Raw genomic sequence first — 26,433 nt, 5'->3', positions numbered from 1 at the left:
ATCCCCTGCCATATCAGTAAACAAAGTATGTCACAGTCATCAGCAACGGCAGACACCACAAAAGGTGAGCTGGTGAGCCCTGAGGGAACTCAGGAAGGAAAGGACACCGGCCATCTAGCAGCCATCAAACTGCAGTCACTCCCTGTGGTGAGCCCTAAGAACTCAGGATGTGAAAACAAGACCCTGGTCTCAGATAGCTGAGGTGCATATCAAAGGAATGATTTAAGTGAGCCCAAACTCTTGCAACTTTCTATGCCTAGAAAGTGCTTCATTCCTTGACTTTGGATATCTTTACACAATATTGTTGTTGTTTAGTTGCCAAGTTGTGTCCAACTCTTTGCAAGCCCAAGAACTGTAGCCTGCCAGGCTCCTCTGTCCATGGGATTTCCCAGGCAAGAATACTGGAGTGGGTTGCCTTTCCCTTCTCCAGGAGATCTTCCTGACCCAGGGATTGGACCTGTGTTTCCTGCATTGGCAGGCAGGTTCTTTACCACTAGCATCACCTGGGAGGCCCTTGGAATATTTTGTTTTCTTTAATTAGTAATAACCTTTTGATATTCAGACTGCATGCCCTTTGTTGCAAAACTTCTATATAACCTGGCTGTTCTCCCCCACTTTCCAGAGCAGTTCTCTCAGGGCCACTTGATGCTGTCTTCTAGGCTTGAAATCCTAAAAATTTCCCACAAAATAAAGCATAACTCTCACCTTTTAAGTTGTGAATATATTTTAAGTCTACAGCAGTAGGTAAGCAAATAACATAATTTTGTTTGTGTTTAGTATTATGGAAGAAATTAAGGTGATGATAAGGAGAATACCCTGGGAAGTTCACTTTAAGTCAGAAAAGGCTTCTCTGAGAAAACATTTTCAAATGATACCAGAAGGTTAGACTGATCTACACATTTTAAGAGTGCTGGGAACAATCAACTGCAAATGCTTTAATCTGGGAAAGGACTTGCCTTGTTCCCTAAAGAGAAAGGTGGCTAGTATGATTGAAATGTTCTGACAGGAGAAAAAATGGTGTGAGACAAGTTTAGAGAAGGAGTTAGCTACCTGAAGATGCAGTCCTCATAAGTGAAAGAAGTGGGTAGTTTAAGAGCAACAGGAAGGCATTAAGAATGTAGAGAATATATTTCTACAGCTGCACTGAATGTTTGAGACCCTGTCAATAGTATGACTCATTATCCTGGGACTGTTTCTAATATTGTGCTGAGGGATTTGGGAGGGGGCTGGGGTGTGAGAGATGGGGTCCATCTCTCCATGCTGACCTCTGTTGAAGCACTCTTCTTCTCATCTGGTCCTTGATTATGACTCAGGCTGACTGCTTTTTTTTTTTTTTTTGGTTCCTCACCCCAACCATTCAGACTCTATAGATGCCACCTCTTATAGCTCTGCCTGTGTCTTTCTTGAAGACACAAGACACTTTTGGTTGCTCTTCTGGGTTAGAATCTGCCTGCCAATGCAGAAGACACAGGTTTGATCTCTGGGTCGGGAAGATCCCCTGGAGAAGGAAAGGGCAACCCACTCCAGACTTTTTGTCTGAAAAATCCCATGGACAGAGAAACCTGGCAGGCTACAGTCCATGGTGTTGCAAAGTCAAACATGACTGAGAGACTGTGCACGCATACAAGAAAGCTATTGGAATGTCATGGAACATTGCTTAACCATAAGGCCTTGAATAAAAGCATGAGATATGCCCTAGCCCATTAGGTGGAAGAAAAATATCACCAACCTTTTACTGATAAGATAATCCTGGTTTGACCTCATAGGGTCAGGCACTGTCTCCTCTGATATGTAGGAGGAGTTAATGATAAAAGCCTCATGCCTACTCAAAGAAGGTGGTCTTCCCCTTTCTCTGCTTCCTTTGACTATAAAATTGTAGTGCACTCAACCCTCGGGGAAAAGCTCCCTCCCCTGCCTTTTTGCATCTCCTGCACACATCCTATGTTAGTAAATCTGTTTCTTGCTCATCACTTTGCCTCTCACTGAATTCCTTCTGCACTGAGACACAATGAACCTGAGTTTCAGTAAGTCAAGACATCAGGTGAGTGATTTTAATGAAAAGATTGTGGGTTTGAGTTCCAAGCAGGTTTTGTTCAGGTTCGAGTCCCTGCACATGGGGTCAAGTTCCAATTTGAGGTGAACAATTTCAGTTTGATGAAGATGGAGAGGAGGAAGACAGAATGACTAGTCCATTTGGTATGGACTAACTCTGATTTCTAATCAGTACATACATATACATACAACCAGTACATACATATTTGATAAATAGGAGACCACAATTTAAAAACATAATCTTACACAAATGAATTTACTTATGAAACAGAAATAGACTCACAGACATAGAGAACAGACTTGTGATTGTCAAGGGGAAGGGGGTGGGGGAGGGATGGATTGGGAGTTTGGGATTAGCAGATGGAAACTATTATATATAGAATGAATAGACAACAAGGTCCTACTGTCGAGGAACTATAATCAGTATCCTGTAATAAACCATAATGGAAAAGAACATGAAAAAATATATATGTGTATTACTGAATAACTTTGCTGAACACGTGCATGATCAGTTGTGTCTAACCATTTGCAACCCCATGAACTGTAGCCCACCAGGCTCCTCTGTCCATAGAATTCTCCAGGTAAGAATACTGGAGTGGGGTGCCATTTCTTCCTCAGGGTATCTTACCCACCCAGGGATCAAACCTGCATCTCCTGCTGCTCCTGCATTGGCAGGCAGATTCTTTACCATTCAGCCACCTGAATCCCAAACTTAAGGTTGTCCAAGGTTTCAGCTGTGGCATGTGGGATTTAGTTCCCTGACTGGAGATTGAAGCCACCCCCCTGCTCTAGGAGCACAGAGTCTTAACAGTTGGACCACCAGGGAAATCCATCTCTTTGCCGTACAGTAGAAATTACCACAACATTGTTAATCAACTATATTTCAATAGAATTAAAATAAATTTAAAAATATAAATTTGCTTACATCATTATAAAATATAGTTTCTTACTATTTTTCATTAAATTCAGAATATCTGGAATGTTCAAAATGATTCTACCAAATTTCCTCCTTTCCCTTGGGTATTGCCCTATATCTAATTGGATTCTTCTTTGATCTTTATGTAGGAAATTGTATTTTTGGTAGTTTGTGGTGTCCCCAAAGAAATTAGAATGAAGGATTGGGGGATGGATTTTCTGAGAATTAAAATAGGAAACCACTATATAATGAATGATAGAGTAAATTTATTACTCAAGGTATATTCCCCAATCCTAGCATCTGCCAGACACAACAAAGATTTGAGGTGTGGCAAGCATGAATGAATGAAAGTCATTTTATGAAGACATAAGGGTCCTCGATCCTATATGATTTAACTATATAAATGAAAAAAAAAATTCTAACGAAGAAATGCTCTGATCATAACTATGGATAGAGAAGGAGTTTGCATGAAGTGGGGAACACATTCGTCAGCTTGAAAACTCAATAAAAGAATCAGGGTGATACATTCTAGTAGTACAGCCCAAAGCACTTGTCAGAGCACACCCTCCCCTCACCTACTATGTCTCAGGAGAAGTCCTAAAGGCAGTGGAAGAGGCTCTAGGCTGTGTTAGTCCAAGATCATAAAATATTTGAATAATATAATTAACTCCTCTTGGTCTGAATCTAGACTTACCAAGCACACTTTTGAATATTTTGACTATAAGTTGGTTTCTCATGCAAATCTTACAGTAAAAGGGCAAGATGGCATGCAGGCTCCCAATCCTCTTGACAATATTTACTATTGTATTGGAAAAAATTGCTATTCTGAATTTGTCATGCCTTCCTGAATTTTGCATCCATGAGTCCTTCTCTAAAGTATAGATCCAGGATGCTAACCAGACAGCTTTCTGGGCTGAAAGGATGATTTAAAAAAAAGACCTTGGTTTATGTTAAATGCATCATGTTGCTCCATCCTGTAAGCTGCTAGGGTTTTGCCAGAAAACAGAATAAACCCTGGTAGTTCAAGTGGAGAGAGTTAATTAACAGACTACTTGCCTAGCTGTAGGTCACAGTTAAGAGAATGCATGTGGGATGGTGAAGTTTCCACAAGAGCAAAAGGGAAAGTCTGCCTCACTCTTGGTGCCAATGAGACAAGGGAAGGAAGTGGATTGATTGGAGTCCAGTGAAAGCTAGAGCCATGGAGGAGAGGAGACCCAGCGGGAACTATGCTCATGGAGAAAAGTGGACATTTTAAGAGGTTCGCTTATAGAGCAGAGAAATACGGCAGAGTGCCACAGCTCTCTCCCCTCTGGTGCTCTGATTTGCTCACCAGTTCTATTAACCTGCATAAAGCTGGTCAGCAAGAGAGTTCAGACGAAACTAGTCTCTCAAGCCATAGAGCAGACAATGAAGGGTGTAGGAGACAGGAAGAATAAAAGAAAAGCAGGCCCTGGCAAGGGCTGCAAAAGAAATTTATAATTATTGATAAACTGGATGCTATAAGGCATGAGACTCTTGGAACAAGTCCAGAGGGAACAGTTCATAATCTTGAAAACAAGATATGATCCTGGAGTCAGAAAACCAACCCCAGACTTTCTCAACTGGCGTCTCAGAGTCACATGTTTTACGTATCTGGTGGAAAATCTATAGATAAGAATATTAGTCTTAATTACTGATTTGTTATTGATGACTGTTTCCTAACTACTCAGTGGTTAATGATCATTGTGTTCTTTGGCCCTGAAGGCCACATGAGTTATAGTTTAACTCCCCGCATATTCTTTCATTCACGGCTGAAAGTATAATAAAGCTGGCTTGGATTCAGTTTCGGGACCTTCACCTTGGAGCGGTGTTAGTCCCCTGATCCTGGCTTTTCTCTAAATTCTTGTGTCTTGTTTCTCATTCTCTCACCGTTTCGCGCTTTCGGAAACCCTGCTTGTCGAGCTGGTCTCAACAGAAGGGGAGCTGGATGAGTTGGGGTGGGTAGGGTATGCTGGGGAAACGAGGAGCGGCAACAGCAAAACTGCTAAGAGACGGCCACCTGGACATGAGAGGGAATAAAATCATGCATCTCAGCTTGGGACTGATCCCACAGTCTTTTAACTGAGATCACACTTGATCTCAGGCCCTATGAAGCTCAGGTTCTTGATGTCTCATCAAAGAAAGAATTCAGTGACAGAAAGTGAGAGGTAAGAAGTGGATTTATTTAGAGAGGAACACACTCCACAGACAGAGTATGGGCTGTCTCAAAAGGTGAGAACAGCACCAAAGTATGGGGTTGCCAGTATTTATAAGTGTGCATAATTTCATAGGCTAATGCATGGGAGGAGTATTCCAGCTATTTTGGGGAACGCATGGGGATTTCCAGGAATTGGGCCACTATCCACTTTTTGACTTTCATGGTCAGCCTTGGAACTGTCTTGGTACTGGTGCGTGTGTCTTTTAACTTGCTGATTGAGTTACAATGAGTGTATACTGGGCTCAAGGTCTAGTAGAAGTCGATTCATCTGCCATCTTGGACCTATTTTGTTCTAATTAGTTTATGTTGTGTCTTCAGGCTATGTCATTTTTTAAAGGTTGTGCTCTCTACCCTTCCCTCCTGTTTCAGTAGCACAAGTGAACAATTCTTTCTTTATAATTAGAATTTATGAGTTTGTTTTCTGATATAATTTTCATAGGACCAGTGAAACGTATTGTGTATTTGTGTACAATATTGATCCATCAAAATTCTTAGTTTTAACCTTTTCAGAAAGGTTCTTATTCTGAGAGCAGAAGCTGGGCTTTTGAAATTTCAGGGTTCCTCTGAATTCAAAACAGATTAATCTTCTGGGGTATTTGTTGTTCTTTGAGGTTGCTTCAGGCAAAAGGTCAAAAAGTAAAGATTTCACATTGCTCATGTGGTACAAAAGCATAAACTTCTGCATACAAAGATATAAGTAGAATATTAGGGAAAAAATAATGTGTCCTTCCCATTAGTGAGATTTTTTTATTGTTCAGGAAATACAATGCCGTCCTTGTTGAAAACCTGTTCTGGAGAAAATCAGTTGGCCTTTCACATCACACATGCAAAATATCTTTACCTGCTTGGTTTCTACGGAATGTTTGAAGGTCAGGATAATTATACCACATAACTATCATTCACAGAATTTCACATGACTTCTATACCCACTTCTGATTTTCAAGCTTTAAAGGGATACAGAAAAAGAGTTACAAAAGTTCATCCTCAAAACTTTTCTCTCTATACTCATAATTCAGAAATAAAAAGAAAAGAACAAAATGGAAAACAAAACATCAACTATTTGAATTTCCATGTACAAATAAAATAATGATTGAAAAACAATTTGAGAGTAGGGACCATACACATATGAGCAATGACATTTGCAGTGTTATGTAAAATACTGGCTATGTTATTTATCCTCATTAACAGAGATTGACCCATAAGAGAAATTTGAAGGAGGTTTGGAAGTTTATACAGAAAAGATCTTAATGACCCAGATAACCATGAGGGTGTGATCACTCACCTAGAGCCAGACATCCTGGAGTGTGAAGTCAAGTGGGCCTTAGGAAGCATCACTGTTAACAAAGCTAGTGGAGGTGATGGAATTTTAGCTGAGCTACTTCAAATCATAAACGATGATGATGTGAAAGTGCTGCACACAATATGTCAGAAAATTTGGAAAACTCAGCAGTGGCCACAAACTAGAAAAGGTCAGCTTTCATTCCAATCCCAAAGAAAGGCAATGCCAAAGAATGCTCAAACTACCACACAATTGCACTTATCTCACATGCTAGCAAAGGTAATGCTCAAAATTCTCCAAGCCAGGCTTCAACAGTACATGAATTGGGAACTTCCAGATGGATTTAGAAAAGGCAAAGGAACCAGAGATCAAATTGCCAACATCCCCTGGATCATCGAAAAAGTAACAGAGTTCCATAAAAACATCTATTTCTGCTGTATTGAATATGCCAAAGCCTTTGTGTGGATCACAATAAACTGTGGAAAATTCTGAAAGAGATGGAAATACCAGACCACCTGACCTGCCTCTTGAGAAACGTGTATGCAGGTCAGGAAGCAACAGTTAGAGCTGGATGGACTGGTTCTAAATGGGGAAAGGAGTATATCAAGGCTGTATATTGTCACCCTGCTTATTTAACTTATATGCAGAGTATATTATGCAAAATTCCAGGCTGGATGAAGCACAAGCTGGAATCAAGATTTCTGGGAGAAATATCAATAACCTCAGATACGCAGATGACATCACCCTTATGGCAGAAAGCCAAGAGGAGCTAAAGAGCCTCTTGATGAAAGTGAAAGAGGAGAGTAAAAAAGCTGACTTAAAACTCAACATTAAAAAAAACTAAGATCATGGCATCCAGTCCCATCACTTCACGGCAAATACATGGGGAAACAGTGGAAACAGTGACAGACTTTATTTTTGGGGGGCCCCAAAAATCACTGCAGATGGTGACTGCAGCCATGAAATTAAAAGGCTCTTGCTCCTTGGAAGAAAAGCTCTGACCAACCTAGGCAGCATATTAAAAAGCAGAGACATTACTTTGCCAACAAAGGTCTGTCTAGTCAAAGCTATGATTTTTCTGGTAGTCATGTATGGATGTGAAAGTTGTGTTGCAGGAAGGGGGACCCCTTCCAGGGTCCGAAACTGGGCTCTTGTCTAACACTCGGAAATGAATTGTCTGAGGAGACACATGTGCTGACAAAGCAAGAGATTTTATTGGGAAAGGGCACCCGGGTGGAGAGCAGGAGGGTAAGGGAACCCAGGAGAACTGCTCTGCCACATGGCTCGCAGTCTCGGGTTTTATGGTGATGGGATTAGTTTCTGGGTTGTCTTTGGCCAATCATCCTAATTTAGAGTCTTTCCTGGTGGTGCACTCATTGCTCAGCCAAGATGGATGCTGGTGAGAGGGATTCTGGGAAGTGGACAGACACGTGGTGTCTCCTTTTGACCGTTCCCCAACTCTTCCGGTTGGTGGTGGCTTATTAGTTTCATTTTCCTTACCAGGATCTCCTGTCATAAAACAACTCATGCGAATGGTTACTAAAGGGCCTGACCAGAGTGGGCGGTTTCAGTCAGTGTGCTTCCCCTAACAGTTGGACCATGAAGAAAGTTGAGTGCCAACGTATTGATACTTTTAAACTGTGGTGTTGGAGAAGACTCTTGAGAGTCCCTTGGACTGCAAGGAGATCAAACAAGTCAATCCTAAAGGAAATCAGTACCAAATATTAATCAGAAGGACTGATGCTGAAGCTGAAACTCCAATACTTTGGCCACCTCGTGCAAAGAACTGATTCATTGGAAAAGATCCTGATACTGGGAAAGATTGAAGGCAGGAGAAGAAGGGGATGACAGAAGATGAGATGGTTGGATGGCATCGCCTATGTGATGGACATGAGTTTGAGCAAACTCTGGGAGTTGATGATGTTAGGGAAGCCTGGCATGCTGTAGTTCATGGGGTCACAAAGAGTCGGACACGACTGAGTGAGTGAACTGAACTGAATTGGAAAGTTTACGGAATTTCTGAGAACACTGGAGAAACAGGCTTGGGAAACATGCAGGAATAAATAGACTTTTCCACCAGAGCTAGTCTTATGACATAGGTCCCTACTGCTGTTATTTATCACTGGACTCCAGACCTAACCTGGCCTCCTGTGGACAATGGTTACAGCCATGGTCCCAGTACTTGCTATTCAGCAATGGAAACTCTCCTACCACTAATGGCTGAATCATAGTTCCAGCCTATGTCACAAGCCTATACCCTATCTGGAAGTAATTTATTGTTAAGGGGATCTGACTTTTTTTTTTTTTTGCTTCTATGGGGAAAGATAGATACACTCATCTTCCTGTTAAGATTCCTAAGTTTGAGAATTCCACAAGCAAGTTAGAATATTCAGATGGTGGGTGACCAAACTAAGACAAAAGCTAAACCAATCTAAGGCACAGTTAGTATAGATGTGTGTATGCATGCTCAGTCTCTTCAGTCGTGACTGATTCTCTGAGAACCTATGGACTGTAGCCTGCCAGGCTCCTTGTCCATGGGATTCTCCAGGCAAGAATACTGGAGTGGGTTGCCACGCCCTCCTTCAGGGGATCTTCCTGACCCAGTGATTGAATCCAGGGCCTCCTACATCTTCTGCACTGCAGGTGAATTCTTTACCACTAAGCCACAGGGAAAGCTCTAATTTAGATGCAGAGTCTAGTATTATCTCTATCGCAAACAGAAGTTTGAAAGAAGGTTCCAGATGTAACACAAAAGGATTTAGACAGACCAAAAGAAAAGTTACCTGATTAGGAAATGTCAAACATATCATACCTAAGTGATTATGGTGTCTCCTTTCCAGAGATCTTTTAAGATAAGTTTCTCATTTGATTCAGTTCAGTTCAGTTCAGTTCAGTCATTCAGTCATGTCTGACACTTTATGAACCCATGGACTGCAGCATGCCAGGCTTCCCTCTTCATCACCAACTCCTGGAGCTTGCTCAAATTCATGTTCATCAAGTCGGTGATGCCATCCAACCATCTCATCCTCTGTCATCCCCTTCTCCTGCCTTCAATCTTTCCCAGTATCAGGGTCTTTTAAAATGAGTCCATTCTTTGCATCAGGTGGCCAAAGTATTGGGGTTTCAGCTTCAGCATCAGTCCTTCCAATGAATATTCAGGACAGATTTCCTTTAGGATTGACTTGTTTGATCTCCTTGCAGTCCAAGGGACTCTCAAGAGTCTTCTCCAGCACCACAGTTCAAAAGCATCAATTCTTTGGCACTCAGCTTTCTTTATGGTCCAACTCTTACATCCATACAAGACTAGTGGAAAAGCCATAGCTTTGACTATAAAGATCTTTGTTGGCAAAGTAATATCACTGCTTTTTAATATGCTGTCCAGGTTTGTCACAACTCTTCTTCCAAGAAGCAAGTGTCTTTTAATTTCATGGCTGCAGTCACCATCTGCAGTGATTTTGGAGCCCAAGAAATAAAGTCTCATTTGATTGGAGAAATGTAAATATGTGTTCTATATTACCACTTTGAGTTTGCAATGTTTGATTTAATCGATCCTTATTTTGAAAGTTGTGTTTTTTAAAAAGACTTTTGATGCGGACCATTTTTAAAGTCTTTATTGAATTTGTTACAACCTTTCTTCTGTTCTTACGTTTTGGTTTTTTGGCCCTGAGGTGTGAGATCTTAGCTCTCTGACCAGGAATCGAACCCACACTCACTGCATTGGAAAGTGAAGTTTTAACCACTGGACCACCAGGGGAATCCTGAAAATTGTATTATTAAATGAGGGTAGAGATTGTTAGAATAAACACAAAGAAGATGAAAACTTAATAAGAATTGATAAGTGGAAAAGGGCAGAGTCACAGCAGGATCTGATGAGTTGTTTAAGATCACTTGCAATGCTTCTTAGCGAAATATCCCAAAGATGCACATGAAGTATATTAATATTGTAAATCCACTAGGTGTTTTAAAAATGTAAATGTATGTCTCTTAAAATAGACAACCAAATGACACAATTAAATCTTAATAATCTAGTTTGAATTTATTCTGAAATTAGTTTCAAGGTGACCCATGTCTTTGATTCTTAACAGAAATTGAGAATGATGGTCAGGATCCTTGTTTGGAATTTAATTGAGTGTTTCTAAATAGGATGACAATTTTGGATGAATTCTACAGGTGTTTATTAAATCAGTTTTATATTGAAAGCACCGGAGTCACAAGTAAAAGATGAAGACGATACCATTTCTGTTTTGAAGAAGTTTTTATTCTAGTGGGGTCAGAGACATAAGACTGACATAAAGTAGAAAGGTTAGGTACCAAGTAGATTCCAAACTGCAAATGGCTGGAGAAATGTGGCATGCATTCTGCTATGGGAGATAAGATGAGGTTGCTTTTGAACTAAGCTCTGGAAGAGAAAAGTAATTATAATTGGAAGAAAGTGAGGAGATGTTCCATATAGGGATGGGAGCAAATTTTCAAATATGAGATGAGTGTGTTTGTCCAGGAAACAGCTGATAAAACTGCAGAGAAAGAGTATATGGTTAGCAGAGGAATGGAATTGAAGGGCTTAAAAGCTGGGCTGGCATCATATATTACAGTAAATTTGGCCTTTGTCTTAAACGCTGTCTGGAAGTCTGCTGTGTTTCTCCCACAGCTATCCTTCTTTGCCATCAAAATCTCCATTTTTCTCACTATTGGCTACCTGAGGGGTTGAATATCTAAGCCCATCACAGTAATTTCTTCCCCTTTTCAGTGACTGGATGGGGTGTGAAAATGGTTTGAATCCTTGGTCACTGAGAGGTAATGGAATGTATATTGGGGACCTCTAGTAAAGGAACCCAATACAATGAGTTGATTCTCTCAGCCTCTGGACACTGACAGACACTATGATGCTTGGAATAGTGGCAATTAATGTGAGTCCATGAGTAGAGCAGAAGTCTATGTGGAGTCCTCTCTACACTGAGTTACTCTAGTAGCCAACGTTGGAACTAGCTACTCAGCCATTTATAATTATGAGAGATCAGGAATTTTACTTCTTGGTACAGCCTTTTTTCTCTTGATACTTCATTATTTGTACCAAAAGCATCTGTAGATATATATCTTTCTTGCTATGACCCAATTCTGCATTCTCTTTGGGACATTCTGAATTAAAGTCAATGTTAACTTTTTCTGTCTGTCTCTCTAGGAGGGATGCTTTTTCTTGTTTATCAGAATCACTTTTATAATTAATACATTTCTTATCTAGGAGCAAGTTCACTTTCTGAAGTTCTGTTAAACATTTATCCAGTTGTTATATCCAAGAGTAAGATAGATGAGTATGGAAAAAAGTCCAATGGTTTAAAATGTCAAATATATTCATAGGCTAGAGCTTTTATTGTTTATTGAAGAAAATGAATTTTTCTGCAGAAACCTGTGAGTATTGGTACTGTCTGCATTACTTGGGAGAATGACAGTCATCTTTATTAGCCTTCTCATTTGAAGAAAACAAACTTTCAGCAAAGTTTTCATGAAAGAGATTATTCTCCTCTCTGTAGGGAGCCCTTTGAGATCTGTGCTGTAGATCAGGAAACTGAACCAGGCAACAAAGACTCCTTTGGAACCTGAATTTGCTTGTTGAGATTCTGCCAACTCAGGCTTTATTCTTTTTTCTTCACTCCTGATGATTCTCTTATTCTCCCTTGTTTGGAGCAGGCAGTACTGAAGTTTCACGTATTCTCATCTTCCCAGTCAGCGCCAGATCTTTTCTTCTGATCAGTGTGCTAATTCATAATTAGAATTATCCCCAGTAACTTGACCATACCTTCATCTGATCAAATAAAATCTGGAAGCTGATTAACAAGGCACTATCTCCTTCACTTCCTTGTTTATTTAAGGCTGGGGGTGTTGCAAACTTTCTGGAATCCAAATTGAGTTGAAACCCAAACTTCATGTAAAGTGTTTGATCAGTCATTAACTTTCTGAGTTTCTGAATGCCTAATTTCTTGACTTATTCAAATCATGATCATTGTTTGAATACCTCATTTACATTTCTTTATTTAAACAAAAAGACATAAAGCATCTGAGTTATGTACTTTGAAGGCATTATTAATGCAAAACTTCCCTGAAAAAGAGTTTTAGAGTTGTTTTTTTTTTTTTTTTTGGTAATACTTTTTCCTTTTTTAAGCATGATTTATGTCTATTTAGAAATCTGGAAAATACTGAGATAATGCGAATAAAGAAAGTTATACCAAATCACATCAGGGAGGCAATGAAACCTTATATTTATTTTTCCACATGTGTTTATAAATGTGCATAGAATGTCTGTGTTTGTACACACACATATATACACATGTATTACATATAGATAAATTCATATTGATATTTATTGTACTCACTGGATTTTAGGTAACTGTTGATTCAATTTTAAACTTACATACAATTTGCTAGATTAGTGCAAACAGCTTCAGCATACTCTTTACTAACATTCAACAGTTGTTTATATTTTCCCCATTTGTGCTCAAAGTTTTATAACTTGCTGGTTTATTTAGCAAGTATAGCATACCTTCTGATATTTACTAGGTATAATTATATTGCATCATTCTAAAGATGGTGATGCTTTCTTGGTGGCTCAGACAATAGTCTGCCTGCAATGCAGGGCACCTGGATTCGATCCTTGTGTTGGGAAGATCCCTTGGAGAAGGAAATGGCAACCAACTCCAGTATTATTGCCTGGAGGATTGCCTGAGGAGCCTGGCAGGCTATGGACCATGGGGTTGAAAAGAGTAGGACACGACTGAGCAACTAACCCAAACACAAAGATAACAATGGAGGTGATGCTGATAGTAATGATAATGATTGCTAAATACATTTTGGGTATTTTTATGTGTCAGACACTGTTCTAAGTGCCTAACATATTATGTCTCTTAACCTTCAGATATACCTAGAAGATATGCATTCAGTTCAGTTCAGTTCAGTTCAGTCGCTCAGTCGTGTCCGACTCTTTTCGACCCCATGAATCGCAGCACACCAGGCCTCCCTGTCCATCACCAACTCCCATAGTTTACTCAGACTCATGTCCATCGAGTCAGTGATGCTATCCAGCCATCTCATCCTCTGTCGTCCCCTTCTTCTCATGCCGCCAATCCCTCCCAGCATCAGAGTCTTTTCCAGTGAATCAACTCTTCCCATGAGGTGGCCAAAGTCCTAGAGTTTCAGCTTTAGCATCATTCCTTCCAAAGAAATCCCAAGGCTGATCTCCTTCAGAATGGACTGGTTGGATCTCCTTGCAGTCCAAGGGACTCTCAAGAGTCTTCTCCAACACAACAGTTCAAAAGCATCAATTCTTCGGCATTCAGCTTTCTTCACAGTCCAACTCTCACATCCATACATGACCACCGGAAAAACCATAGCCTTGACTAGACGGACCTTTGTTGGCAAAGTAATGTCTCTGCTTTTGAATATGCTATCTAGGTTGGTCATAACTTTCCTTCCAAGGAGTAAGCGTCTTTTAATTTCATGGCTGCAGTCACCATCCGCAGTGATTTTGGAGCCCCCAAAAATAAAGTCTGACACTGTTTCCACTGTTTCCCCATCTATTTCTCATGAAGTGATGGGACCGGATGCCATGATCTTCGTTTTCTGAATGTTGAGCTTTAAGCCAACTTTTTCACTCTCCACTTTCACTTTCATCAAGAGGCTTTTGAGTTCCTCTTCACTTTCTGCCATAAGGGTGGTGTCATCTGCATATCTGAGGTTATTGATATTTCTCCTGGCAATCTTGATTGCAGCTTGCACTTCTTCCAGTCAGAGTTTCTCAAGTTTAAGGAACATAAAGCAGAACACAAAGAAAGGAAGTGACATAGAAGTGACAGATGAAGAAGCAAGGAGCTGGTTAAAGAAAAATCTCAACCCTTGTAAGAGAGGTGCTGAAAATAGAGTATGATTCTCAATTTGTCTCAACCAGACAATTCAGTACTCATGGCACATCCAACAGCAGGAGAATTAGCATGATAATGCCAGCTTTCCTGACGCTAATCTCAGGGAGGGACTCAGTGGATGGTAACTCTTCACACAGTCATACGAACCTTATCCCAGGATCCTTGGGTGAAGGGCTCAGCACCTTTTGTAGCAGGCAATAAACAAGCCCCTCAGTCTCATGGTTTCATGCTGTGGTAGCATTTACCCACTTTATTGCCCACGTGTTAAGCTTCCCAAATAGTATCAAAGCAGAGGAGGTTAGATTTGTAACTGAGAGCACCAAGCAAAGATATATGAAGGGTGCTCAACACCCATCGGAGAAGGCAATGGCACCCCACTCCAGTACTCTTGCCTGGAAAATCCCATGGATGGAGGAGCCTGGTGGGCTGCAGTCCATGGGGTCGCTAAGAGTTGGACACTACTGAGCGACTGCACTTTCACTTTTCACTTCCATGCATTGGAGAAGGAAATGGCAACCCACTCCGGTGTTCTTGCCTGGAGAATCCTAGGGACGGGGGAGCCTGGTGGGCTGCCGTCTCTGGGGTCGCACAGAGTCAGACAGGACTGAAGCAACTTAGCAGCAGCAGCAACACCCATAGCCAACTACTCTTCCCAGCTGATTTGTATTCAGATGAATTAAGCCCACAAAACTGATGGTATATTATGCTATCTCCTACCTCATTTTATAAGTATCATTTGACTAATTCAGCAGTTTGACCATAAAGAATGTTTCTATTTTTTTCTTAACCAGAGAAATATAGTTACGATAAACATCTTTCACACAAATCTGCTCACTTCCCTGTTTATCTACTTTAAATAAATTTCTTGAGCTAGAATGATTGCATCAAAGATAAGTTTTTTCCCCATATGATGGGGTTGTATCCCTGAAGTGTTCATTAGTCAGTTTTTCCAGCAGCATTTTCTACAAATAACAGCATTGTCTCTTCCTTTCCGGTATTTACATCTCAATATATCTGAGATCTTATCTTTGTTTTGCTGGGTTGGCTAGAAAAGTCAATGTTATTGGCATATTCATCTAAACAGATCCATTTTTAATAGAAGTTTTATGTTTTCAAATGACTTATTACCTATCCAGAGAATATGCCTTGCTAGAAACCAAATTTATTTGCTCATCTGTTTTGTCTCCTATAAGGATAAGAATGTTGATGAATACCTGGAGAGGTGGTTAAAGTCAGTATTTTATAAAATTGCAACTAAAAGAATATCTTCTGTTCTATGCAACAAAAGCTACATGTAGTACTGGACTATAAACTGATTTAATTTTATTCTCTACTTAGGGATTCTCAACAGTGGGTGCTATTAGGCACTTACATTGTCTTCTCTCATAATGGAACTGGTGAAAATGGTCAGAGAGTGTGGACAAAGGCATGGTTTATTCACATGTAATTTTCATGTTTCTTTTTCCAGGTTCCACTGACCATCTCCTGTGACCCATTCTGTCCTTCTGCAGTGGTTTAGTCCGTTTAAGTCTGCCTCAGGATGGGATGCTGTGAGTACAATTTGCATACCATTTCTAGTCTTTGCCTGTGTGTTTGTTCAGTGTTCATTTGAATTTGAGTTTTTATCACTGCCTTACCTAGGAGTTTTTATTTCTTTGTGCAAAATATTGTTCTCCATTACTCATGCCGTGGGAGCATCTTTGCTCTCTGTGAGGCACCAGTTCTGACTGTTCCTCTCATCTCATCACTCTGTGTCTTTTTTGCCTCTGGCCTTTGTGTTTGGACCCTCCTGTGGCCAATGGCTGCCATGAGAAGGTCAAAGCTGCAGTGTGACTGTAACCAAGCAGGACCCTACGAGGCCTTCCGAGAATAGACCTCTGCCCATGTCCTCTGACTGCCTTTTTTCTGTAGAACTTTAGTCAAAGGATGCATTTAATCAGGCAATTGAGGGAAGGCAGAAAGAAAGGAAAACACTCAAGCAAGACAAAATAATAATACTTGAGCCATTAAACGAAGTCAAGGACTTTTAGTTCTTTCTCAAGGACCATAGTTTTAATATTCTGAGCCATGTCCTTTGAGCTATTTTGCAGAAACTGAAAGCCCCCACCAGGTGGAAGAAGTTAACTGTCTGCTGCCCAGAAGCACTTAGACTCCAGGTTGGTAGGAACCAGAAGGTTGATGATGCTGACTCCTGACTAGCTCCACTCAGTCAGAAGAATGTCCATGAGTAGATAGTGCCCTATTCCTCACTAGTGGCTCCAGCATGGGTCACATAGACTTGAGGGCATCAGCCCCCTTTGCCTGGCAAAGCAATAAAAGCTACTCTTCTGTACTTCACCCCAAACTGTCTCCACATTTCTATTTAGCACTGGTGAACAGAGGCTGAATTTTGGCAACATGACTAAAATGATTCATGGAGGGCCAGCCTTTGAGATGAATTTATTGGTCCTTCCACAAGATGGATTCTCTGGTGACAGTAAAGAATCCTCCTGCAATGCAGGAGACTTGGGTTCAGTCCCTAGGTCCGGAAGATCCCCTGGAGAAGGGAATGGCTACCCACTCCAGTACTATTGCCTGGAGAATTTCACGGGCAGAGGAGCCTAGCAGGCTATAGTCCATGGGGTCATGAAGAGTTAAACACCACTGAGTGACTAACAAAGCAATAACTTTATCAACAGCCCCAAGATGGCACTCACAGTGTTTCTCTCTTTCAGTGTTTATCTTGACAAAGATGTAAAATTTTAACATTGTCAAATAGAACTTAATGAATGGTATAGTTTATTTAATGTGACTTTATGTTGTTTCCCATCACATTTTGATATTAAAATTTCCTCCTCTGGAATACCACTGGAACCTGAGAGAAGACATGTGATAATCTGAGGGAGGAGGTGCACCAGTTAATTTCATGGGCTGGTGACTCATTTCCTTTGCAGCAGAATGTCTTCCATAGTTAACAGTTCTAGGTGCCTTGGGCTCTGTCCTCTGGTGCAGATACCCTTCAGCACCATTCTGAATGGAGCACTGAGTAGAGTTCCCACAGACGGGCTGTCTATAAAGGCTGTAAGAATCAAGGCTGACTGTTCCAGCATCCTTTGCAACTGTGTCTAAAAGAAATCTTGGTGCTTAGTGTACTAGCTTGCCTTGAACCATTCATGTCCTAGTGATCAGAGAGTTTTTTTGGTTTATTTTTTCTTTTTTCTCTTATTTTCTGAAATTAAATAACATTCTTGTAGACTTTAGTGAAATCCTTGTGGCTATTGTTTGGTTTGGAGGAGCTCTGCTTGTAGTAAACCAAGTCAGAAAACTTGTTGCATCATAGTGCTCTATGAGCTTGGCTGAACTCTTGGGGCCAGGTTTATGATTCTTATCAACATCTCTTCCTGGGATTCTGTAACTCTATATTTATCTGCTTAATGACCTTAGTCTTAAGGCCTAGTAGAAAAATAATGGCCAATGGGACAGATTTCTTTAAACTATTCAAGTATTTGTATCTTTCCCAAGTCATAAGTCATGTACCCCTACCCTGGTGGCTCAGACGGTAAAGCATCTGTCTACAATGCAGGGGGGGGGGACCCGGGTTTGATCCCTGGGTTGGGAAGATCCCCTGGAGAAGGAAATGGCAATCCACTCCAGTACTGTTGCCTGGAAAATCCCAGGGACAGAGGAACCTGGTAGGCTACAGTCCACGGGGTCGCAAAGAGTTGGATACGACTGAGCGACTTCACTTTCATTTTTTTCACTTTCAGTTTCAAGTCATGAAATCCAGTTTAGCTTTTGAATTATTTGTTTATTTGTTATGTGGAAGCTTGAGGATGGCACAGAGTGAGAGAATTCTTTGAGAGGGCCTATGGAGAATGATTCCTTTCTAACTTTCTAGCTAATTGCACATGTTATCATTCTAAATATTATGATACTTTTCCCCCAATCAGAACATCAGAGCACCTAAATTGTAATATGTGATCATTCAGATAATTTGGATGCTGCATTTTGGCAAGGCACATCATTTCTTAATCTGGAACACAGAGATCTTAGATCCAGGTCCTGCTTTCCTTTCTGCCTCTAGACAGGGAATTTTCCCCTGTATTCTTTCTCTGTAGCTGTCTGTTTCACAAATTGTAATCTGCATACTCTGATACCTTTAAATTGGCTATGACACCTGTTAAAGCCTCTCTAAATTGTCAGAGGAAGCAGATGTTAGCTGAAATCTTTTTATATTGCCCAACAGAAATTGCTGGTTTCCTACTCCTTGATAGAGGAATCATTATTACCCTTCAGCATGTATTCCATTTAAATTCATCCAGTTTTGCTTTTTTTTCCTCATGTGAATTTATTTACAACTTCACTTCTTGTACTAATTTCCGTTGTTTTTAACTTTGGCTGCAGATGAGTGAATCTCATTCAAAGAAGTTTAAGTGAAAGAGCTCACGTTATTATCAACATTCACAGATATCTCATGAAGCCAAAGGCAGGATGTATATTAGACTTTAGGAAAGAAAAACTAAGAACCTAAAAGCTATCTTCTTCATTTCAATTAAGTTGATCTCCCATCTCTGTGTATCTTTTTCATTTGTTTCTCTCTACTGACTAGAATTCTGTTGGGCCAGAACGGTAATTCTGGCATTTGGTACTCTCAGCTACAATATCTGTGTCCTAATTCCAGTCCACAGGTGTGAGGATCTGATTGGCCGAGTGGGGATCATTATGCCTTCATGTCCAATCAGCTCTGACTGTGAGATTGAGCTGAGTAGGACCCAGAGAGCTGTATAGCCATAAGGACTTGGGGACCAGAATTTGGAATAGGGACCTATGATCTGGTAGACATACAGAAAGTAATTCATTTTGTTCTCCATTGGGTACAAGCATGGATGACATGGAACAGCATTAAACAGTGTCTTAGTTCAAGAGGCTCAGAGAGTTTGTTAATTTTATCCATAAGGCTTTGTAGGTTATACTTAGTTTCAAGGATACTTTCAGTCATTAAACTCAAAGTAGCATTATTATTTTAGTTTTATTCTCTGATGTCTAAATAATTAATATCCACACGTATGTAGCCTAGTTCAGTACTAAAATTGATTTACACTTAATTTTAAGCTCACCTCCATTTGCTTTTTAAAAAAAATTTCTTTATTTCATTCTTCCTTTGCTGGATTTCACTGGCCAATCATTTCATGAACAAACTCAAGGATACTGTAATCCTAAAGCCTATTTGAAAATATGTGGTTTCTTTATATTTGAAGAACATCTTTTGTTCAGAATTTTGGTTATGGTGCTGTGCTCTGTCTGCCTAGAGTGTTGCTGTGGAGGAGTCTGTGCACGTGTCTCTGTGCCCAGTTGCTAACTCACGTCTGACTGCTTGCAACCCCGTGTACTGTAGCCCACCAGGCTCCTCTGTTCATAGTATTTTTCAGGCAAGAATACTGGAGTGAGTTGCTGTTTCCTCCTCCAGGGCATCTTTCCCACCCAGGGATCCAACCCTAATCTGCACTGACAGGCAGATTTTTTTTTTTACCAGTGAGCCATCAAATTCTGAGAGCTTGTTTATTTCCTTCTGGTTTAAGAGTGTTGCTTTATTTACCTGAAGATCTATATGATTCTTTTCTTACAAAGAAAGTTCAATAAATTCACCAGGATATATCTTGGGGTTGGTTATTTTCTGTCATTGTTTCCCCCCCTAGGATATACTATGTTTATGTTTCAAGGAGATTCTCTTATAAAATACCTGTGACAATTTTCATTTGATGAGTTTTCTTTTCAAGAGTAATAAATACGTGTGTTTTGGGTTTCTTTTGAAATCATTTTCAATAAAAAAACCTTGTTATTTTCCATTTTATTTAATTTTAGTTTCTCTAGCCAACCTATGTTGTGTCTCCCTGGATTTCAGTCATGTGATCCTATTTTTCACTGATCAAAGACTGGATTTTCTTTCTTGGTGATGTTTCTGCATTGTTCTTTCCTTTCTTTACTGAATTCTGCCAGTTTATTCTTCACTTACTTCTGTTGTCATATGATTTCATCCTTCAAACTTTCTATCTCTTCCTTGTCCCTTTGTGGAGGTTTGTCATAATTAGTGGAGACTAATTATGAAAAAAAACATGGAGAAACTCTGTGATTTCCTTTATTCATATATTTTTTTTCATCATCTATTCTTAGAGATTTTATGGTTCCTTTTGAATATTAAAGTGCAAGTGAAGTCATTCAGTCGTGTCTGACTCTTTGCAACCTCATGGACTGTAGCCCACTAGGCTCCTCTATCCATGGGATTCTCCAGGCAGGACTACTGCAGTGGGTTGCCATTTCCTTCTCTAGGGGGATGTTCCTGACCCAGGGATTGAACCTGGTTCTCTCGCATTGTAGGCAGACGCTTTACTGTCTGAGCCACAGAAACCTCACTGTTTACCATTAAAAATTATGACTCTCCTTGAATGGAATGATCAACACTTAAATTACTATGCTAAACGGTAAAGGTGAACACTCCTCTCTGAAATGAAAATCTTTTACAAAGCAATACCAAAAGCATAAAATAACGTCTAGTTACTATCAAAGACTGAAGGAATAATTTACCACCTGATTAAAGTACACATCATGTTTAAATGGGACTGGAATTATTTCTTTTTTACATAGATAATATAAGGCAAATGTGGTGACTGAGCTGATGAAGATCAAAGCTTTGATTGAGGCTTTGTTGTCTCAAATATTGTTTAACAAAATCTGCTGTATTTGCCCTGGATACATATATTCTTCCATTATTTTTTTCATGTGTGTGTGTGTGTGTGTGTGTGTAGAAAAGTTAGCAATACTCATTAAATCTCTGCCTCTCTGACTTGAAATCTGGTTGTTTCTCCTTACTTGTATCTTCCTGCTGCTCTTCACCTGAATTGAACATCAGTACTGAACTTCACCTGGAACTGCTTCTTGATGTCCCCCTTGTGTCCCTTGGTGCTGTCATCTTGATCAATAATTGGACAGACCCTGGAAGCCTAGGACACTGATTTTTCTCCCTTTTTGAATTTTTAAATTAGCTCTATTGAGGCATAATTTACATATAATGAAATGCACATATATTAAGCGAGTGAGAGTCAGGTGGGAGCAAAAGTCTTCAAAAATGAAAGAGTTTTCAAAACTCCAGAAACTGAAGTTTTGAGAAGGGAGAGTAGAGAAATGATTTAAAAGCAGCAATGGGAAGCAGTAAGAGCAGCTCACCCACGTCCGGGCATGGAGGAATGTGGAGGATAGACGTGAAACAACCTTTGCTCCTGAGGGAGCTGGAAAGTGGGGTCCTCAGGGGACAGTTGCATGTCACTGAAAATAAGATTATCAACAGTGACACAGGTCCCCACTGCTTATAGAACAGTCCTGTGTTCCCATATACACTGAGTTTTTAGCTTTTACATTTCATTTTTAGCCAAGTAGAACTTGGAGATTTTTAAAAAGTAAAAGAGAACTGCGATTGCTGTTTAGTTGCTAAGTCATGTCCAACTCTTTTGCAACCCCATGGACTACGGCCCACCAGGGTCCTCTGTCCATGGGATTTCCCAGGCAAGAATACTGGAGTGGGTTGCAATTTCCTTCTCCAGGGTATCTTAAAAAAACATTCTTAATAGGAATTATAAGGCTTCCCTAATGACTCAGTTGTAAAGAATCTGCCTGCCAATGCAGAGGATGCTGGTTCAGTCCCTGGTCTGGGAAGAATCCATATGCCAAAGAGCAGCTCAGCCTGTGTGCCAGAACTCCCGGGACTGTGCTCTGGAGCCAGGAAACTGCAATTACTGAGCCCACGTGCTGTAGCTACTGAAGACTGTGCTCCCTAGAGCCTGTGCTCCGCAGTGAGAGAAGCCCTGCAAAGAACAGTAGCTGCCACTGTCTGCAACTAGAGAAAATCCCATGCAGAACCAAAGACCCAGAACAGCCAAAAATAACTAAATACTTTTAAAATAGAATTCCAGCAGAAATAGTCGTCCACTTTCCCATCCTTGCTGTCCTGAGATCCAGCTTTCAGGAAACTACAGCTTTTTCTGCAATTTACCTCCATATTTTGGAATGACCTGCCTCTACTACAGTGTCATATTATTTTTCACTTTTGGGTATTTTTTTTCCTGATTTTTTGTAACAGATTTCTTTCACACACACTTTTCCTCCATCTTCCTGATAAAGTCATACCCAGTTTTTTGGTAAATGTCCAGTGTATACATTATTATAATAGATGTATAAGCACTATTCAATCTTTTTATAGTATATCAAAATTTGTTTTGCTCTCTTGTAAAATTCTCTGAAGTTAAATTCAGAATCATTTTAAATTTCATTAATTTTTAATATACCTGTTAATAAGCTGTTAATATACCTGTTTAATAATACCCACCCATAAGCTTTCCACCCATAAACTCACCAAAACAGCCATGAATCTTCCAACACATTCAAATGCATAAATCATGTATCAATTCTATTCTTTTTCTGAAGGTGTTTATCTTGGAACTCTGTGATTTCCTTGAAGGACCTTGTACTCTAAGTAAAACAGCATGTAGCATAGCTATCCTTACAGAATTTTTCCTTTTGCCTCCATTCTCTGTTGCATTCTCTTCATGATATATCTTCCACGTTTTGCCCTCTTGGTTTATTCCCTACTTTTAGTGGTACTCACATTATCCAGTAGTTTATGAAAAGAGGGTATATTGGAGTAAACTTTTGAGAGCTTGCGTATTTGAAAACGTCTTTGACCTTCCCTCAAACTTAACTGATTTTCTACCTTGGAATACAATACTGGGTTGAAAATCATTTACCTTCAGACTTTTTTCTTGTGTGTGTGAAAGCTGTATTATAGTCAAGCTTCCAAAGTTGCATTAAAAGTTAGATGACATTTAATTTTGCTCTTTCATTGCTTATAAAAGCTTCTATTTCTGGATTTTTGAAAATTTTGATGCTGTGACTTAGTGAGGTCACTATTCATCTAATTTCCTTGGCTTTCTGTAATCTCTTTTAACTTGGATGTTCATGTACTTCAGGTCTGGTAAAACTATTGGTGTTATTTTTTGAGAATTTTTACCCTACAAATTTATTTTTCTTAGGCTGGGATGGCTTTATTTTGATGCTAAATATTGTAAGCTGCTGGTGTAGGAAATGGAACCCCACTCTAGAATTCTTGCCTGGAAAATCCCACAGGCAGAGGAGCCTAGTGGGCTACAGTCCATGGGGCTGCAAAGAGTTGGACACACCTGAGCAGCTGAGCACGCATGGTAAACTGCCCCAAATATTCTTATCTCTTCTCTTTCATCTCCCATCTTACGTCTTAAAATCCTTTTTGAGAGATTTCTAACAACTTGACCAACAAAATTGGCTCTGTAATCATATTTTTAAAATGCAAGAATTCTTATTTTTGGATAGCTTCATTTTAAATAGCATCTCTTTTAAATATCAATGGATGAAGTAAATAATACAGTACTTACAGAGCATTTGAAACATACCAGTAAATAGATGCAAATCTATTTACATCATTTTCTAAAAAATTATAAATGATTCATATTAAATGTAAGTTATAAAATATAAAAGTTTTCTTTTGATCTCAGCATAGCCTCTGTTGTCTCTGATTACTTGTTTGTTTTGGTATCTGCATTGACTAAAATAATTCTTTCTTCACTGACAGGTTATTCTGAGCTGTCTTTCCATATTTCAGAGTGAAACCCTAAAATTCTGACTACAGACTGTGGCAAGAGCAATACTTGTTGACTGCTGTATCTCACTGATTAATTAGGGATTGGTCTTTTCACAAGGGATCCATAATAATCAACATTGATTGACTTTTTCTTTGTCCTAATCAGTTTTTCCTTAGAGAATATCTTCCCTTTCAACCCTGAAGATATAAACCAAAGAATCCCCAGTGGGTCTTACTCCTCATACGTAATCTTTTGTTTAGTTTCCCAGCTTTGGTTTCCAGCACCTCTGCTCTAGCTTTGCCCAGTGTCTTGAGTCAAGAGGTATTCAGTTTAGCCTCACTAGAGAGTGAATGGCCAAGCTTCCCCATGGAGAAGAATTGCTTTGCTGTCCCTCAGTGATCCAGGGGTCAAGTGCACCCTATAAACATCTTCAGCCTATTCTTCTGTTCTGTAACTACACGGTATTTCTGCTTTCATTGACTGCTGCAATACTTGCAGTTTTTGTACCTCCAAATCTTGAGACTTTCCAAGTTGCTGAGATGTGCGGTTTCTAATTTCTTGGTTTCTATACCCTTGAGCTCCTGAGTAACTTTTTTTCCCTCCTCTGTGTAGTTACCAATGAGCTATTAGCTTTCTGACTTCTAAAATTTCATTAAATCTTGTTTTCTGAGATTTACTCTCCTATTCTCACTGTCTTTATATATTAGTATCATATTAATTAGTTCTTTTGTTATAACTCTAGTGGATTTTAAGAGAGGTTGGTGGTTAATATAGATATTTAATTTTCAGTGTTTCATTAGAAACTCGTATCTACATAAAAGATTTCAATCTTTTTTAATAAAAAGAGAGGACTTTTCAGAGTCTTTGAGAAATGAATTAGACATAGGATTTATGCAGTTTATGTTGTGAGAATGATAGGTATGGGTTATCCTGCTGAGAATCAAGTACATTTCTATTAAATCTTATAGTTTTAAGGATAAACCTTAGAAGCAAAGTCTTTCTTTGGTAATGAAGAACTATATATTATTGTTAACTGAAATACCAAGATGTTTCCAAGAATGTTTAAGTAAATTAAGCATTAAGTAAATTCTTCTTAAGTAAATTAAGGTTAAATAATTTTTTTCAATTCTCTTGGCTTGAAATGCTGCAGGAGAGAAAAGCAAAATGGTACAACCAGAATAGTATTAAATTCAGATGCGCTTTTATAGTGAAAGGATTATTTATTTCTTTCTTACCTTAAAATTTCAGACTACATTTAAGCTCTGTATTATTTTTTCTTTTCTCCATTTTGGGATTTGGTTATTTTTAAAAAATTTATGCCCACTACCATTGAAGACATTGAAGTAAACTACTGCAGAATTGTGTAAATAATTGTGTCTTTGTGTGTTTTGTTTTTGTTTGTTTGGGTTTTGGTATTAGTTACTTCAAGGACTTTCCAGGATTCTGGTAGACTCTGGGGTAGCTTTTCAGAAAAATGCAAATTTATTGACTTTTATTTGATGGTTATCTATTAAGACTTTGGGCTTACTTGGTGGCTGAGATGGTAAAGCGTCTGCCTGCAATGTGGAAGAACTGAGCTCGATCCCTTGGTTGGGAAGATCCCCTGAAGAAGGAAATGGCAACCCATTCCAGTATTCTTGCCTGGAAAACCCCATGGACAGAGGAGCCTGGTAGGCTACAGTCCATGTGGTTGCAAAGAGTAGGACATGACTGAGCGACTTCATTTTCTTTCTTTCTTATTAAGATTTTGCATTGTTATTTTAACCTCTTAAAGAATTTTTTTTGGATAAGTATATGGTTTGATGATTTTAATGTTGGAGTTCCTTGGTACTAAAATGTAGTTTAAAATATGTGTCATTTCAATTTTTTTTAATGTTTATTTAACAAAAGATGAGAAACACTCCATTAAATATTTATGTTAGTGGGGTAAGGTATTTCAACATTTCATGAATATTTAACTGCAAAATTATCTTAGAGTCAATGAGATATGGTAATTTATGTGTATATTAACTACCTGTGTATATATGTAATTAGTTCTGGCATCAAATAGTAAGGGAATATTATAATTTTATGCTCTCTAATAAGCAAATTATTGTGTTGATGCTTATGAAATTCATGAATGCATTCTAAACACTTTAAAGCTTATTATGAATATATTACTTTATATTAAGACTCAGGATTGCTTATTGTTTTATTCTCTATGTTATTGGTAGGATTGATTTAGGACAAATGGATGTATGCGTTTACATTTTTTCTAAGATTTATAAAGCTTAGAATGGATATTAGAAAAATACTATTGTCTTAAACCATTTATTTTTTCCTGGAAAGACTGTTATTTCTTTATTTGCACATAGCCTTTTCCTAACAAGAATCACAGAAACTTTCCTTGTATTTCA

Source organism: Bison bison, unplaced genomic scaffold, assembly GCF_000754665.1.
Source record: "Bison bison bison isolate TAMUID 2011002044 unplaced genomic scaffold, Bison_UMD1.0 scf7180017864362, whole genome shotgun sequence".
Taxonomy (NCBI): Eukaryota; Metazoa; Chordata; class Mammalia; order Artiodactyla; family Bovidae; genus Bison; species Bison bison.
The sequence above is the reverse complement of the archived record's forward strand: the minus strand, read 5'-3'. Positions refer to the sequence as shown.